Consider the following 17,724-nt stretch of genomic DNA (forward strand, 5'->3'; position numbering starts at 1 on the left):
TCTAATTCAAAAAAAATTAAAAAATTATTAAAATTTATTATTTTTAGTTATCACTTTTAATTATCAATTTAATTTTTTTTAGTTTAATAATTTAACAAATATTTTAATTTATACTTTTAAATATTAATAGTTAATAATTAATAACCAAAAATAATAAATTCTCATAACTGCTAGCATTCCTCCTAATTCAAATAACTTGTCGCATCGAAGTTAAAATGTTAAATACACAGCATGATATAACAAAATAATAAAATATACATGATTGCAATACGCTAATATTAAAAATCTTTTAAATAAAACGTTTGAAATTAAACTATACTACTCGTATAGTAATTCTTAGCTATAATATTATCAAAAAAATTAAGCTCTCACTTTTAATTTTTAAACTTCTTCCATCACCCAAAAAATCAACCAATTGGATGATTTCATAATCAATCACTATTCGTTTTCCTTTTCTTTCCTAAAGTTTAAGATTGGAACGTAGCATATATAGTATAAATATAGCATTCCCATGATATGAAATATACATTAACGCCATTTAAGACATAATCATCACTATTTGTCTTCTTTTTTTCTTTTCCTTTCCTAAAGTTTGAATTTGAAAGGTAACATAAATAGTATAAAACTATAAATATAACATTTTCATGATATGAAATGCACGTTAACTGGATTTAAGACACAAATCATGAGTAACATTACAATATCATGTAGCCTTTAATGCTCCAATATGTTTCTTTTTCTAGTATGGATTTGAATAATTACATTTGCTATGTAATGCTATTGCATCAGGTAGACCCTGCATAATTTTAGACATTTTTATAAAATTGTCATAATAAAAGAATCTACATGGTTAAAAAAAAAGGTTGATCCGTGAAGATTTTTTTCTAAATATTTGTCCATCTTATCTTGACAATATTAAGAATGATATGTATTTTTATTATTATTGAGTCAATATTTGATTTAATATCTTATAATAATAAATATAATTAATTATTTTTTAGTATAACTAATTTATTATGATAAGCATTATAAGAATCAATCACAATTAATCAAGTAAAATAGAATTGTGCAAATCATCAACATTAATATGCATATTACATCAACCCAAATTTAAAAAGAGATTGTACAGTCAAATAGCAAGAAACGTTCCAAAAATCAAGCTCATAAGCAATTGAATAATTGCTGCGTTTTTATCAAGCTAAATAAGGAATGAATTTTTATTTAAAGCCAACTATTAAGACTTGGTTTGATAAAAGATTTATTTTTTAAAAGTAGCTTATGAAAGTTATCTTTTAAAAAACGATTTTTGAAAAATTGTAGTTTGATAAAATCAAATTAAAAATAACTTTTAATAATTAATAAGAATAATTTTGAATATTTATTATTATATAAAGTAATATTAGATTTTTTTTTTAAATTTTGATAAGTACAAACTAACTTTAAAAAGCTCTCTTTAAATGCTCTTAAAAACACCACTAACTTTTAAAAGTCGCAAACACAAGCACTTTGACTTTTTAATTTATCAAACACAAAATAAGGTGCCACTTTTTTAAAGAATTTTACTAAACCAAGCCTAAGAACATTAAAAATGCAACTGCTAGCTTGATCAAATTAGAAATGATTCCAACATTAAAGAAGCAGTCAAGCTCTATATATTAAGATTTCTTTCAAGAAGAAGCAACCATTTTCGTGCATATTGAAGATCATACAAATAACTATGATTTTTTTTGTTTTTAAGTGTGTTTTTCTTTCTTTTTTTCTCTATTCAAACTTACTTTAAAAGATATAAAAAGATAAATAGAGTAGTGTATAAAGAAGTCATTTATCTTTTATTTGAGTGTTTTAATTTTGAAAGTGTGCTGAGTTAGAGTACACTTGGTTTCTCTTAATTAGGTTGAGTTAGCACTTAGATGATTTACTAAATGAGTAATGCTAGGGAACCAAAAGGGTATTAGCAAAAAATCAGCTAAATACTTCTGCGTGAATCTAAAATCTCTACGAGTTAATATATATAGATGTTTCTTCTGTTAAGTATTAGAATGTTTCTTTTTCATACTAAATAGATATTCTTTTATATATTTTTTGAATTTTATTTTGTATTACAATCTTTTTGGATATTTCTTTTGTAAAGTATTAGGATATTTTTTTTCATATTAAATGAATGTTTTTTTTATATTTCTGTAATAGTTCAAGAACTCCTTTTGACTAAGATCAAGTGTATAGTTTATCGTCTTTTTAATCATCAAAACGACATCTAATATCCCAAAACGCAGAGAACAACATCGTAATGAAGAAAGAAGAGAATTTCTCTAATGTTATTGGATTGGAATTGGAAGTTGGAAGGATACGGAGCGTAGAACCAACGGCAAAGTAGAGAAATGATGCAACAGATAAATAAGAAATGGAAGAGCCTTTGGGAACTTATATCAAACACCTTGAGCGCTATGCACCCACAAATCCCATCCAGGAAACAAAATCCCACTCTAATTCTAATTCTCTTATTTCTGTCCCCTCGCCCTCGAAATTGCCGCCGCTTTAGGGATTGAACTCAAATTCAACTCCAACTGCAACGGCGTTTCCGGTAACACATTTGATTTACGAAAGAGAAGCGGTTCTTGTCGATGGTGGCGAATCCGACAAACCAGATCAGTGATAGAAGAAGAGTGGGTCGCGGTGGGGAGGCAGAAAAGACCTGACGGTGAGAGAGAGAGATTTGTGTGTGTGATTGTTGGAGATGGATAGATTAATGTGAGAGAGAAGATGAATGTTTTTATAGGTTTTAATTAGGTTTACTTAATCAATTTTTTATTTTTTTTAATTTTGAATTTTAAAAATATTAAAATTAATTAATTATTAATATAAATTAATATGATTTTGTTTAGTTTTTCGCTGATAACCTCTTGGTTTCATATACTTTTTCTTATTAAATTTGGGATAACTTAGGTGATCTACAAGAGTGTGAATCTCTTGGTATTGGAATTTATAATCTATGTTGATTATAGTAAAATTTCTATCATTCTTGTGGAGGAAATTAGACGTAGATTACATTGTACTTAGTGGCTAAATTAGGATATATCAAGGCATCACTCTTCTCCTTTCCTATTTTTTGCACTTTTTGTTCTACATATTCGGAGGAGACAAAATCACAAATAATCTCTTAAAACCAAAAATTCTGCACAATTTATTTATAAGCATTAAAAGTAATTTCTTGATTCAATCTTCCTCTTCTCAACTCTCTTAAAACCTTCAATTATGTTTAAACATTTTTTTATTATATTTTTATCTTTTTATCGTACTTTTTTTGAAGATTTTCAAATATGTTGAGAAGGGAGTTGAATCAAGAAATCATTTTCAATACTTAATAAAAATAATAAAACAGTTTGTACAATACACTAAATTCAAGAAATTATTTGTAATTTTATCTTGTTCTATAGTATAGAACTGAGAATAAAAGAGTGCAGAGAATAAAAAAGGAGAAGAGTAACGCTTCGATATATTTTAGTTCGGCCATGAAATACAATGTGTTTTATGTCTAGTCTCCACTATAATAATGATAAAATTTCTACTATAATTAATAAAGTTTATAAACACTAATTCTAAGAGATTCACACTCTTGTAAAATATCTAAATTATCCAAAATTTATCACCTAGGTACTAACCAAATTTAATTATTATCAAATTTAATTAAGAAAAATTAAGTGGATTTTAAATTCAGCATACTTTCGGAATCAAACTCTCAAATAAAAAATTGAATGACTTTTATATGCATATCTCTCAAAGTAAACTTGAATTAGACCCAAATATATATATATATATATATATATATATATATACTCAAAAATAAAGAGTCAAAGACTGTTGGTATGATTTGCAATATGCAAAAATTAATTAATTTTTCTTTGAATAAAATATATTTTTATAAATTTTGATTACTTTTTTCAGTGTTACAATCATTCCTAATTTAATCAAGGTAACCGTTTGTACTTTGTACATTCAATGACTGTAGCCGTTAACATCGAAGGAGAACCCTTTTCTTGTTTAACTCGACTGTGTACAACGCCTTTCCTCTTGCATAAAGATCATATTTTTGCATGTGATTTACTCAATTATGTATTCTCTTTATTTGAATTTTGAATTGCTTAATTTTAAACTTTAATTGTTAATTCATAAATATCTACAATATTCATTAAAAAAATATAATAAAAAATTATTAATTATGTTTATTCTTATAAGATACCAGATCAAATTTTAACTCAATACTTTTATATACGCTTTTTAATTAGTGTACAAGTAGACATGCATTATAACAATCTTCCAAAATTTATTGTATATAACAACAACGCTTATGAATTTTCCTTATGCTAAATAAAAGATACATCTCAATATGATAAATACAATGGCAAAATAAGTTGAAATAAACAATCTGTTGTCAAATTGGTCATCTTCTAAGATATTATAGGAACATCATGTAATTATACAAAAATATTATAATCTTCATGTGATGCAAATCTAAAAATACGAGGCATGTTACTTATACATTTTATAATAAAATTAAGATAATAAACAATATAAGGTGGCAAAAAAATATTCGAATGTTTTTGTTTAGGTAAAAACTCATATACGTTATTATTTTTATATAAAATTAATAGTTAAAAATTATTAAATAATTTAATATATTCAACTAAATTATTATTTAACGATTATCAAATTACACATATTAAAATATTTTTCATTACATTTTTCTAACCGTTAGCCATAATAAATATGCAACAAGTTACTCTTCCACCACCTCTTATAATTTATCAGATTTTCATCTTAAAAAACATCTTTTAAAAAAAGAAAAATAAAAAGATAAAAATACTGTGTTAGGATGGTGATTTTTAATTTTTAATTTTTAAACTAATAGTATATAATATCAGTTAATTATTATAATAATATAAACAATTTGATTTACGCATAAAAACTTAAGACCAAATTGATTAATTCTAAAATTCAGCTATCATGTTACTTTATATCTGACTTTATCAAATTGAACTCAATAAATATCTAAAACAAAATTTAATAAGAGATACAGTAATCAAAGATTATCTGACCCATTAAATAAAATCAGATTAATTATTGGATTATAATATCTGACCAACAATAAATTTTTTATCTATCTCCCAGCCTCTAGTTTTTAATCGTCTATTTTTTTTTTAAACGTAATCTTAAAGTCCAAGACTCAGGAGAGTAAAAAAATCACATCAAAAGGTCTCTTTGGGAATTGGACCCACTCCTATTGGCAAGCAGGTGTTATGCAAGCATGGTAGGGAAAAGCTCGAAGCAATGGACTCCAATTTTTTGTTCTTGTCCTGCTTTAGCAAAAGTATCTGCACAGAAATTTGTTTTCCAGTAAATATGTCAGACGATGACGCACTCCAAGCCAACTAGAAGCTCTTTAATAGATCGAATCAGAGCAGATCGAGAATGCTTTTCCATTGGTGACTTTTGCACTAATTCCAGTGTAAATCTAGAGTCAGACTCAACCACAAACTTGGGGATTCTCATCTCTGTTGCTATCTTGACTCCGAATGAAAAGGCAATCCCACGAAATGTGAAGTATCGTCTCTTTAACATCATGGCATTTGGGGCAGGTACTATCTTCACTTAATCTTCTACTTTTCTTTTTGCTATTTTTTAAAAGAGTTTCATGAGTTAACATCTAACTGAAAGGCTTTAGTCTCTGAGAAATCTTTAGTCTCCAAATTTTTCTGTACTTGTTACTACTTTCATTGTTATCCTTAAATAAAGCATCGTAGGTTGTTCTAATAGAAAAATTTTTATCTGCTGCCAGAGCCCAGCTCACACAATCCTTCTCTATAGAGATATTAGGGGCTTTTAGGATACGTAGATGATTAATCAACTCATCAGGTAGAACTTGAGAGATTTTTTTTCAGTCCCAATTTCCATGTTCATTTGCATAGTCTCAGCCCTTCTCTGCCATTCTGTTCTCGTCCAGGTTGATATTAGCAGCTTCTCTTAGTTGAGAGATTCCTGGAACCCAATAATCTTTCCAAAAAGAAATACCATTCCCATCTCCTATTCTCCAGACAAGATGGTTACAAAACTTCTCCCAAATAGAAGTGATTCCCTTCCACGCATTCGAGCTACTAGTTTTTTCGTGAACTTTAGGAATCTTGCCATTCCCACATCCGTACTTAACCTTCATGAATTAACCCACAGGACGTCCTTATTGTGAGTGAGACCCCAAGCCAACTTCATAAGGAATAACTGGTTAGTCTCATGAACTTTTCAAATATTCAACCCACCCTCTTCTTTGGTTTTACAAACTTTGTTCCAATTCAGAAGATGAACCTTCCTATCTTCTTCATTACTTTCCCAGAGAAAATTCCTATAAAATTTATCAATCTTATTATAAACCACCTTTTGAAACTTCATAGTTTGCATATAGTAGCTAGGCATAGTGGATAGGGCAGATTGGACGAGCGTAGTTCTCCCGATGAGAGATAAAGTCCTCGTATTCCAAGATGAAAGCTTGGTTTGAGTTCGATCAATCACAAACTAGAAGTATTGCTGGTTGCATTTCTCATGAATGAGGGGAACTCCTAGATATCTTCTTAGATTAGATGTGAGGGGTACCCCAAGTTCTTGACTAAGTTGTTGCTTGATATTGTGATTCACGTTCTTTGAAAAAAAGATACACAACTTGCTAAAGTTAAACTTTTTCCTTGAATTGTCACAGAACATTTGTAGGGTCTCCTTAATAATTTGAACTTGTTTCAAGCTAACCTTTGCAAAAAGCACTAAGTCATCTGCAAAACATAGGTGAGAAATATTAGGTTAATTTCTAGAAAGGGATATAGGTTCCCACTTTCTATCCTCTACTACTTTGTTAATAATATGTGATAGTCGTTCAATACATAAAACAAAGAGGTAGGGGAAAAGAGGGTCTTCCTGTCTAACTTTTCTGGTAGGATTAAATATTTTAGATGGCAAACCATTCTATAGGAGATTCATATTTGGGGATGAAATGCAATAGGCAACAACATTGATAGTGTTGTCCGGAATCTCCACATCCTTTAAAGTATCCACCACAAAATCCTAATTTAATATATCATAGGCCTTTTCTAAATCAAATTTTATCGCCATTAAACCTTTGCCTTGGTTTCTACTCCTCATGGTATGGACCACCTCCTTTACCACAAGAATATTATCCACACTAATCCTGTCAGGCACAAAATTGGATTGAGTGTTAGCAATAAGAGTAGGCATAAAAAAATTTAATCTAGAAACCACAATTTTAGTAATCACTTTATAACATACGTTACAGAGACTAATAGGTCTAAAGTGACTAAAATTCTCAGGGGCTGAATTTTTGGGCATGATAGTAATCAATGTTTGATTAACTTCCTTAATGTTCCTCAGGTCTTGGAAGATATCCTTGACCCAACTGGTTAGGGATTCTACTACTATATCCTAGGAGTGTTTAAAAAATTTTGCTAGGATTCCATCGTTACCCGGTGCCTTCCAACTGCCCATGTTAAAAATAGCTTTTTTAACTTCCTCTCTAGAGACATCCTTCTCGAGATCAGCATAGTCTTCATCCTAGAGCATGGAAAACTGGTTATTAATTGAGTAGGGCTTGTGATTCGAGTCTGAAGAGTAGAGAGCCTTAAAGAAATTTGCTCTCCATCTCTTCAAGACAGAAATATTATCAAATATCAATTCAGTTTTCTTCCTCATTTTTAAGGGTAGTGACTTTATTTCTTCTACTTCTTCCATTGGCCCTCTAATGAAAGTATCTTGCGTTTTTTATCGCCAAAACTAATGTTATTACATCTAGACATTTGTTTTCAATAGCTTCTCTCTTGGATAACAATGATCTTATACTCCTTGTTGAGATCTTTTTGAAGTTTTTCTAAGAAAAGATTAGGAAGAAAAGACAAGTTGTTATTGACTCCCTCCAATCTGATCATAATTCGTTGCTTTTTTTTCTAAAGATGTATCTAAACACGTCCTTGTTCCATGACTTTGCTTGAGTCGTGAAGTTTCTGACATTTTGAAGTTCCTTTCACCATGTTATTATATTCTTCATGTAGAATCCAAGGCACAAGAAACCAAAAAGGTTTATCCCTCCCTACATCATTAGCTACCTGAAAGTTAAGAAGGATACGTAAGTGGTCAGATTTTAATTTAGGAATATGCTTGACACCAACATCAAGAAAACGATTAGAGAAGAAAATATTACTAAGAAAGCGGTCAAGCCTTCTCTTAATATTTCTTCTTTGCCAGGTGAAAGGGCCTTGAAAAGCCCAAATCTTTTAACCCGCAAACATTTAAACAATTTTGAAACTTATAAGTATCAAGAGAAAGATTGGAGGATCCCCTTGTGTGGTTTATCATAAGAATAGAGTTGAAATTCCATCCTAAACACCATGGGCCTGTTATGTTGTGAGCAATATCCTCCATATTATCCCATAATGTATTGCGATTTTCTATTTGAGGACTCCCATAAACAGCTGTGAAGAACGAAGAAGCTTCTCTATTCCATTGAACCTCCAAGTGGATAAACTATCTATGTATAGTAATGGGTTTGATGTTTTAAAAATATTTCTTCCATAAACACCAAATACCATCCGAGAAGCCTTCAGCTTTGCTGACACGCCAGCTATCAAATCAAATTTTTTAATAATCATCTCTGTTTTTTTCCTAAAATATAGGTCTCAAGTAAGATGTAAAATTCACCTTATACTTAGTATATAAGTCAATTAACATATAATGGAAACCCTTTGCAGAGGCATTGACAAACCCCATTTGTAGGGTTTATCTTGTATTGATTTTAAGAGATTTTATCACCTTTTACCCACATTTATCCAATGAATTAGCATGGTTTTATATATTCTCCCTTAATTGTGCTTAAGAGTGAAAACATGCTTTTTAGGACTTAAAACAGCTAAATCTAATTCTCCTTGATTCCACTAGATGCCTTGATATGTTTGTTAGTGATTTCAGATTGAAAAGGCTAGGAATGGATCAAAGGCGTGAAGAGGAAAGCATGCAAAGTGGAGAAATCATGAAAAGTCAAAGAAGTTGAACTCACCCATGGACGCGCGCGCGCACCTGGCGCTTGCGCGCACCTGCGAATTACCCCATGGACGCGTACGCATGCTGTGCGCGTACGCGTCGGTGCCGTTTTATGATTTTTTAATGAAAATGTGGCCAACGAATTCTGAAGGGTTGTGGGGCCCAATTGCAACCAACTTTGGCGCCAAAGATGCTATTTAAAGCCAAGGATTGAAGAGCAAAGGGGATGCTAACCATTCACACACATTAGGATTAGTTAGAAGTAGTTTCTAGAGAGAGAAGCTCTCACTTCTCTCTAGAATTAGGATTAGGATTAGGATTAGTTCTTAGATCTAGGTTTTAATCTTTGCTTTCTTCTACTTCTACCTTTCAATTCTTTGTTGCTACATTCATCTTCTTCTATTCTTTTGTTGTAATTTCCTTTATGTTGTTCTTATGCTTTGTTGTAGATCTACTATTGTTCCTTCCATTTTCTTTCAATTCAATAAGAGGTAATTCATACTAAATGTGTCTTCTTTACTTTTCTATTGTTGATCTCTTGTTTTTGTAGTTGTAGATTCCTTTAATTCTTGCATTTAGTAATGTTTACTTCTATTGCACTTTATGTGTTTGTTAAAATGTCTCTTTTAGTTTTAGTGTAGATTTTGTCCCTCTTGGCTTAGGTAGAGTAATTAGTGACACTTGAGTTATCTAATTCCTTTGTTGATTGATAAGTGGAGAGATTGCTAATTGGTTTGGAGTGCACTAAAGCTAGTCTTTCCTTGGGAGTTGGCTAGGACTTGTGGCTCAAGTCAATTCATCCACTTGACTTTCCTTTATTAGCAAGGGTTAACTAAGTGGTAGAAATGAACAATTCTCATCACAATTGAGAAGGATAACTAGGATAGAACTTCTAGTTCTCATACCTTACCAAGAGCCTTTTATAGTTGTTAGTTTATTTTCATTGCCATTTACTTTCATGTTTCTTATCCAAAACCCCAAAACACATCACAACCAATAACAAGACACTTTATTGTAATTCCTAGGGAGAACGACCCGATGTTTGAATACTTCGGTTTATAAAATTAGGGGTTTGTTACTTGTGACAAACAATCTTTTGTATGAAAGAATTTTTGATTGGTTTAGAAACTATACTTGCAACGAGAATTCATTTGTGAAATTCTAAACCGTGAAAAATCCATTCGTCAAAAATGGCGCCGTTGCCGGGGAATTGCAATGGTGTTGTGTTATTGGTTATTGTATATATGTGAATATTGTGAATAGCTTGATTTTTGGATTGCTTGCTAGTTTTTGCTAGTCTTAGTATTTTGTTTCATTATTTCTTATTAGTTTTTGTTCCTTATTTTCTCTTTCCATTATGAATTCTCATTTTGACTATGAGTGTGATTACAACTATGTTGTAGGTGATGAGGACTATAATGGAGATATGTATCAAGGATGGGACAACCAAAGGTGGGAGGAGCCATATGCATATGATCAATCTTCTTGGCAACAACCTCCACCAATGAACTATGAAGAAGAGCCATTCTATGATGCATACCAATCAAATGGCTATGGTGAATCTCCTTGTGACTTTCAAGAACCACCACCATATGCTTATGAGTCATATCCTCAACATGACCCTCAACCACCCTCACAAGCCTATTTTCAACAAACACCTCCATATGACCATGATCCTTACCCACCATACCAACCTCCTTTTGAACCATATGAGCCATACATGGAACCACAATTCCAAGATTACTACTCCCAAGAACCACCTCAACACACACCACCACCTTACCAAGAAGAACCACCTTCCTATAATGAACCCTTTCTCCAAAATGATGAACCCTCCCATCCACCCCAATCTCTAATGGATGAAACCCTCGGTGTTCTTCTTCAAGGACAAGAGGAGATGACAAGGGATGTGCAACAATTCATGACCGCCTTGGATGAGGTGGTAAACCGGCTAGCATCCCAACTTTTGGATACTCAAGAAACTCTCATAGCTACATGTGGAGAATCTAAAGAGGAGCATAGCTTAAAGGAGAGATTGGAAACTTCGGTGGAAAAGGAGGAATGCTACTTTGTGTTAGAACAATTGGAGGAACCTATGACCATTGAAGAAAAGGAAGAAGTGGTTGAAGACTTAGGAGATGCGAAACTTCCATGGGAACCTAGAGTTATAGAAAACCCCTCCAAGAAGATTGAAGTTGATGTTGAGGAGGAATGTGCACAACCTCCAAGGCATATCCCATATAAAGACTTGGAAGGAGTAAAGCAAGAATTGAGTTCCCTTGATGATGAAGATCATGCATCCAATCTTCTTGGTGAAGAATCCTTTGAATTTGAAGAACCTTCTCCCAATGAATTTGAAAGTGATGTGGAGGTAGATTTCTCTCAACCTCCCATTTATGACTTGAGTGATGGAGAAGAGTTAGATGAAGTTGATGAACAAAGGATTGAAAGTGAAAAAGTTTTTGAAAAGGTGGAGGCAATCAAGGAAGAAAACAAGGGAGTGGAGTTTACTAGCACATTGGAAATACCTCTCCCCAAGCCACCACCATCCATTCTCTCATTCAAGTGGGTAAATTCCTTATACTCAAGCTTTATTATTCCCCTTGAATATGGTTTGCTTGAAACGGATGGTCAACTTAGAAATATTTGTGGCTTTAAGAGTAAAAAGGATATGGTTAGTGGTTGGAAGCATTATCCTAGGTTCATTATGGTCACATGTCCAAAGCTTAATAACAAGAGTTGGTGTATAACTAGAGTACATGGGCCTAGAAGGATGTTTGGTCAAGTTGTTGAGAATTCACCTTGCTCACCACCCACATGGATTAATGATAATCAACTTGGAGATGGGTGTGAAGACAAAATATGGGATCCGGGAACATATGAGGATCAACATTGGGAGCCCATGGTTTGTGAAGAACTCCATCAAAGCTTGGAGATATTAATCTTGAATGATGGAGCTTATTGGAAGTCCAAGCATTGGTGGAAGTTCCAAGATGAATACAAGCACAAGCCACCTTGATGAGGAGCTCCCCATAAGTCCAACTTAAGGACAATAAATAAAAGTGCTAGGTGGGAGACACCCCACCATGGTAAAATATTTTCATTTTCTCTTTTGATATATGGGTAGAATTAGTTTAATTTCATGTTTTGGTAGTTTGTTAAGTGCATTTGATAGTTTAGTATGTTAAATAAGGTTTTATGGTGTTTTGGTAGCTGTTTGGAGGGTTGGAATGCTTGGATTGGTGTAAAAACATACCAAAAAAATTTTTGAGAAACAGAGCATCATCCACGCGTACGCGCACTACACGCGTACGCGTACATTGAGCATTTTCGACCATCCACGCGAGCGCGCCATGCACGCGTACGCGTGGATTGAGAAGTTCCACCTTCCATGCATTAACCCGAGAGTTAGGCCCGCACTGTGCGTGCGTTGTGCCTTTGGCACAACCCCACTTGCGCGTACGCGCACATGACGCGTACGCGCCACTCTCGAAATAAGCCATCGACACGGGCGCGCCATGTGCGCGTACGCATGGATGCCTTTCCTTCACCACATTTCTTTTCTTCTCTTCTTTCTATTTCTTTCCTTCTCCTTTCTTCTTCCCTCCTTCTACCCCTCATCCAACACTTCCAAACACCATGGATAACCATTTATTTTAGTTAGTTAATTAGTTAGTTAGTTAGTTTGTTAGATAGCTTTAGTTTAGTTTTCATTTTATTTTCTCTCTTTTCATCATAAGTGTTGAATTATTGACTTTGTTGACTATACATTGTTGCCTCCTTATTGCCTAAGTGCTAATTTCGCATGAATGTTTTTAGATAATCTTTGTTGGATTCTATGATTGAGGTTATATTTTGCTACTTGGTTTTGAGTTTTTCATGCTTACCTTTTGAAAAAATACCAAGTGATGAGAATTGCCTTCGAGCTTGTAACTCTTCTTGAATTACATGATTTGGCCACCATGTGATTTGAGCCTTATTTTGTGATTAGGCAGCCTCTTGATGATGGATGATGATGTGCATTTACCTTAATGCATGGTATTTCATGATTATATCCATCCATATGTTTGACTTGAATGCTTTCATGCTTCTTTAATGCTTGTTTTACCTTACAAGTTTACTTGAAGCATCTCAAGCATGCTAGAATGAGTAAAGTGCATGCTTCTTTGGTGACATAGCTTTTATGCTAATGTGTGTTCTAAACCGCGCAATTTAGAATTCACACACCTAATATTTCTTAATGTCACACTAATTCACTCACTCAACTCTAGTGATTTACCTCCTTCCAACAATTATGCTTCCTTGCTTTTATATCTTCTCTTCTTATGGTGTTATATTTTTGTTTTTCATGATGAATGCACCACGAGCAAAAACGGAAGCAAGACTAAGAACATGCAGCAATCCGGAGAGTCGCCGTACCCCCTTGCTCATCTTTGAGTGCACCGAGGACGGTGCAAACTTTTAAGTGTGGGGAGGTCGTCCGACCGGTCGGCGATTTTGGGTGACAAGTTTCTAATTCCAACACTTTTGCATTTCATTTTAGGTTTTTAGGATTTTTACTTGCATTTTCTTATTTTTGCATATATATACAAAATAAGCTTAGTCAAAATAATGAAAATTTTCAAGATTTCTATCTATAGGGCACCTCAATTGATTTGAGTGAAAACTCTTCATAGAACTTGCTTGAAATATATATCTTGTGGATCATGTTTTGAGCTAAGAACACAAGCAAGTGAGATTTGAGCCTAATGGTGTGGTTACATCCTATAACCACTTATTTTCCTTCTTGTGTGCATTATTCTCTTTCTATGAATGTAATTTTTGATTTGTTTGATTCTTTATGTCCATTATTTTGTGTATACATGCATTTATATGATTGAGGCCATCATTTCATTAGCTCATTTATCCAAAAAGCCTTACCTTTTATATTCCTTTGTTAGCCAATTTGAGCCTACGCTTAACCCACTTGTTCTTATTTTAGCACATTACAAGCCTTAAAGCGAAAAACAATAAATGTCCTTATTTGGATCTTTGATTAGCTTAGGCTAGTGTGTGTGAGTATCATTCAAGTGTGGGAACCTTGGGACATTGGGTGAATAAAAGGATAGTTTTGTATTGTTATTGAAAATATCGGAAATTGGGTACATACTCATGTATTGATCAAATGTAAAACCTTATGCATTGAGATTCTTGTATATAGAAAGAAAAAAATGAGAAAAACAAAAGAAAAAGAAAAGAAAAATAATATGAAAAAGAAAAAAAGAAAAAAATAGAAAAAGAAAGAAAAAGAAGAAAAAGAAAGAAATAAAAAAGGGGACAAAATGCCCCAAAGCAAAGTATAGTCCAATAAAATCAATGCATAGGTGTTGTGAAATTGAAAAGGAATACATGAGTATGTGAAAAAGTGAGAAATGGGTAGTTAGATTAGAACTTAATTGTATAGGATGTCATAGGTTAGGTGGAAAGTTTAAGCTTATCAAAGATTCAAATTTCAAGCTCACTTGACCAAATATGCATCATACCTTAACCCTAGCCCCATTACAACCTAAAGAAAAGACCTCATGATACTTGTATGCATGCATGAAATATATGTCGATTGTTAGAAGAAGAACAAATCTTGGAAAGCATGATTAGGAGAGAATTGAGTGAATCAACCCTAAACACTTGAGTGAATAGAGTGCAAATACATCCGGTGAGGGTTTGATGCTCAATTACATGTTTCCACCAATGATAATCTCCTTTCATGCAAGTTTGTAAAAATATTTAATAGCTCAATTCAATTGTGGTTTGGCATGGTTGTTAATACCTTTTGCCCTTGTGCATATATGCTTCTTGGGAATTAATTTGTTTTGACCAAGCAATTGCATTCATTTAGATAGTTGCATATAGGTAGATTGCATTTAGTTAGTCCCATTGAATAAATGCCATACCCTTTACTTCATTCTTGGTTTAAGCATGAGGACATGCTTGGTTTAAGTGTGGGGAGGTTGACAAACCCCATTTGTAGGGTTTATCTTGTATTGATTTTAAGAGATTTTATCACCTTTTACCCACATTTATCCAATGAATTAGCATGGTTTTATATATTCTCCCTTAATTGTGCTTAAGAGTGAAAACATGCTTTTTAGGACTTAAAACAGCTAAATCTAATTCTCCTTGATTCCACTAGATGCCTTGATATGTTTGTTAGTGATTTCAGATTGAAAAGGCTAGGAATGGATCAAAGGAGTGAAGAGGAAAGCATGCAAAGTGGAGAAATCATGAAAAGTCAAAGAAGTTGAACTCACCCATGGACGCGCGCGCGCACCTGGCGCTTGCGCGCACCTGCGAATTACCCCATGGACGCGTACGCATGCTGTGCGCGTACGCGTCGGTGCCGTTTTATGATTTTTTAATGAAAACGTGGCCAACGAATTCTGAAGGGTTGTGGGGCCCAATTGCAACCAACTTTGGCGCCAAAGATGCTATTTAAAGCCAAGGATTGAAGAGCAAAGGGGATGCTAACCATTCACACACATTAGGATTAGTTAGAAGTAGTTTCTAGAGAGAGAAGCTCTCACTTCTCTCTAGAATTAGGATTAGGATTAGGATTAGTTCTTAGATTTAGGTTTTAATCTTTGCTTTCTTCTACTTCTACCTTTCAATTCTTTGTTGCTACATTCATCTTCTTCTATTCTTTTGTTGTAATTTCCTTTATGTTGTTCTTATGCTTTGTTGTAGATCTACTATTGTTCCTTCCATTTTCTTTCAATTCAATAAGAGGTAATTCATACTAAATGTGTCTTCTTTACTTTTCTATTGTTGATCTCTTGTTTTTGTAGTTGTAGATTCCTTTAATTCTTGCATTTAGTAATGTTTACTTCTATTGCACTTAAGAGGTAGCAATGAACAATTCTCATCACAATTGAGAAGGATAACTAGGATAGAACTTCTAGTTCTCATACCTTACCAAGAGCCTTTTATAGTTGTTAGTTTATTTTCATTGCCATTTACTTTCATATTTCTTATCCAAAACCCCCAAAACACATCACAACCAATAACAAGACACTTTATTGTAATTCCTAGGGAGAACGACCCGAGGTTTGAATACTTCGGTTTATAAATTTAGGGGTTTGTTTTAGTGACAAACAACTTTTTGTATGAAAGGATTATTGCTTGGTTTAGAAACTATACTTAGACGAGATTTTATTTGAAAAATTCTAAACCGTCAAAAATCCAATCGTCAGGCATCTCTACAATTCCAAATTAAAATATTCATCATAAAAAAAGCTAGAAAAGATAAAGAGAAGACAAGGGAAGAAACTCCCTAGACAGAGGAGAGGAGAATTATATCTCCATATGCCGAAGGTCCTCGGCATCAGGTTGCTCTTTGACTTTAGAGTTGTCATCTTGCATAGGACTATCTATCACTTTAGTATTTTCTGTCCTGGTATCTTGTTCATTCTCAGGTGCTTGTCTTTAATATTCCATGTGTGACCTCCTACCCTTCCTCCCCTCATAGTGATGGCTGTAAGATTTTCTGTGTGAGGGTCAAGATTGCCAATCAAAGGGATAAAGTTGTCCTCTTTATGACTGTTGTAGATATCCTTTCCTAACCTGTTGATTTGTTTCCAATATTCACTGTGGCTTCCTTCTTTACTTCTGTTATTTGTTGTAACGATTTGAGTGTTTTCTTGTCTTTCTTTATCAGCTTATTTCTTAGATTCAAGTAGACTTGTTTGTGCTGACTTGTTGCTTGTGTTTTGAACTTCCTACTTGATTCTGGTTGATCCTTCTACTGTTGTTAGAGTTCTTATCTTTATTGGTTTTACTTGTTGTATAATTTTTTATTGCAGCATTGTAGTTTCTCTGTTGATTTTCTATGCTGGTATAGTTTTGCACTCCTTTTGCATTAGCATCATTTTTCTTTTTCTTATTGGAATGAATATTTCCTTCTGAATGCACTCCATTTCCCTCTTCTAGCTCTTGCTCCTTTAATGCATCAAACCTGTCCGCATAAGCATTTCTTTCCTTATTTTTATACGCATTACCAGTCTTTTGTTTATTCCTTCTTTGGGATTTTTTGACCACCATCTACGGTCTAAAGGAACTTTCCTTATTTGTCAACTCTTCAACATTCAAATTTTGATTGATTTGTGGGATTTGGTTATGTTGAATATTTTCAACGGCTTGATTTTTCAAATCTACTCCCTGATTTTCTGCTATCATATTTTCTTTTCCATTTTGTTCTTGCTGAATCTGCTTCCTTTGGCTAGGTTTTCGGTGTTGTCACTCCCTCCATGGTGCCTCCAGCTAGATTTTTTCTCATGTTTTGCTGCACCCTACTTGGTCTCTTTTGTCAATTCAACACATCCGTCTATTTTGTGCCCATATCTTCCACAGGAAAAATAAATTTGGTAGAGTCTTTCATATTCCAATTTGAAGTCTTTACAAGAGCAATGAAGGATGGTACAAGCTTTCTTCTAAGATCTATTTCAACACATATACGTGCGAATTTTCCTCTAGAATGAATTGAGGTGAGTTCGTTGACACGAAGCATGACTCCCAAGGATTTTTCCACTTTCCAAAGAAAATGCTTGTTGTAGAGTTCTGCCGGAAGGTTCAAAATTCTCATCCAAGTGGCCAATTTCTGCATCTCTG

Source organism: Arachis hypogaea, chromosome 6 (genome assembly GCF_003086295.3).
Source record: "Arachis hypogaea cultivar Tifrunner chromosome 6, arahy.Tifrunner.gnm2.J5K5, whole genome shotgun sequence".
NCBI lineage: Eukaryota > Viridiplantae > Streptophyta > Magnoliopsida > Fabales > Fabaceae > Arachis > Arachis hypogaea.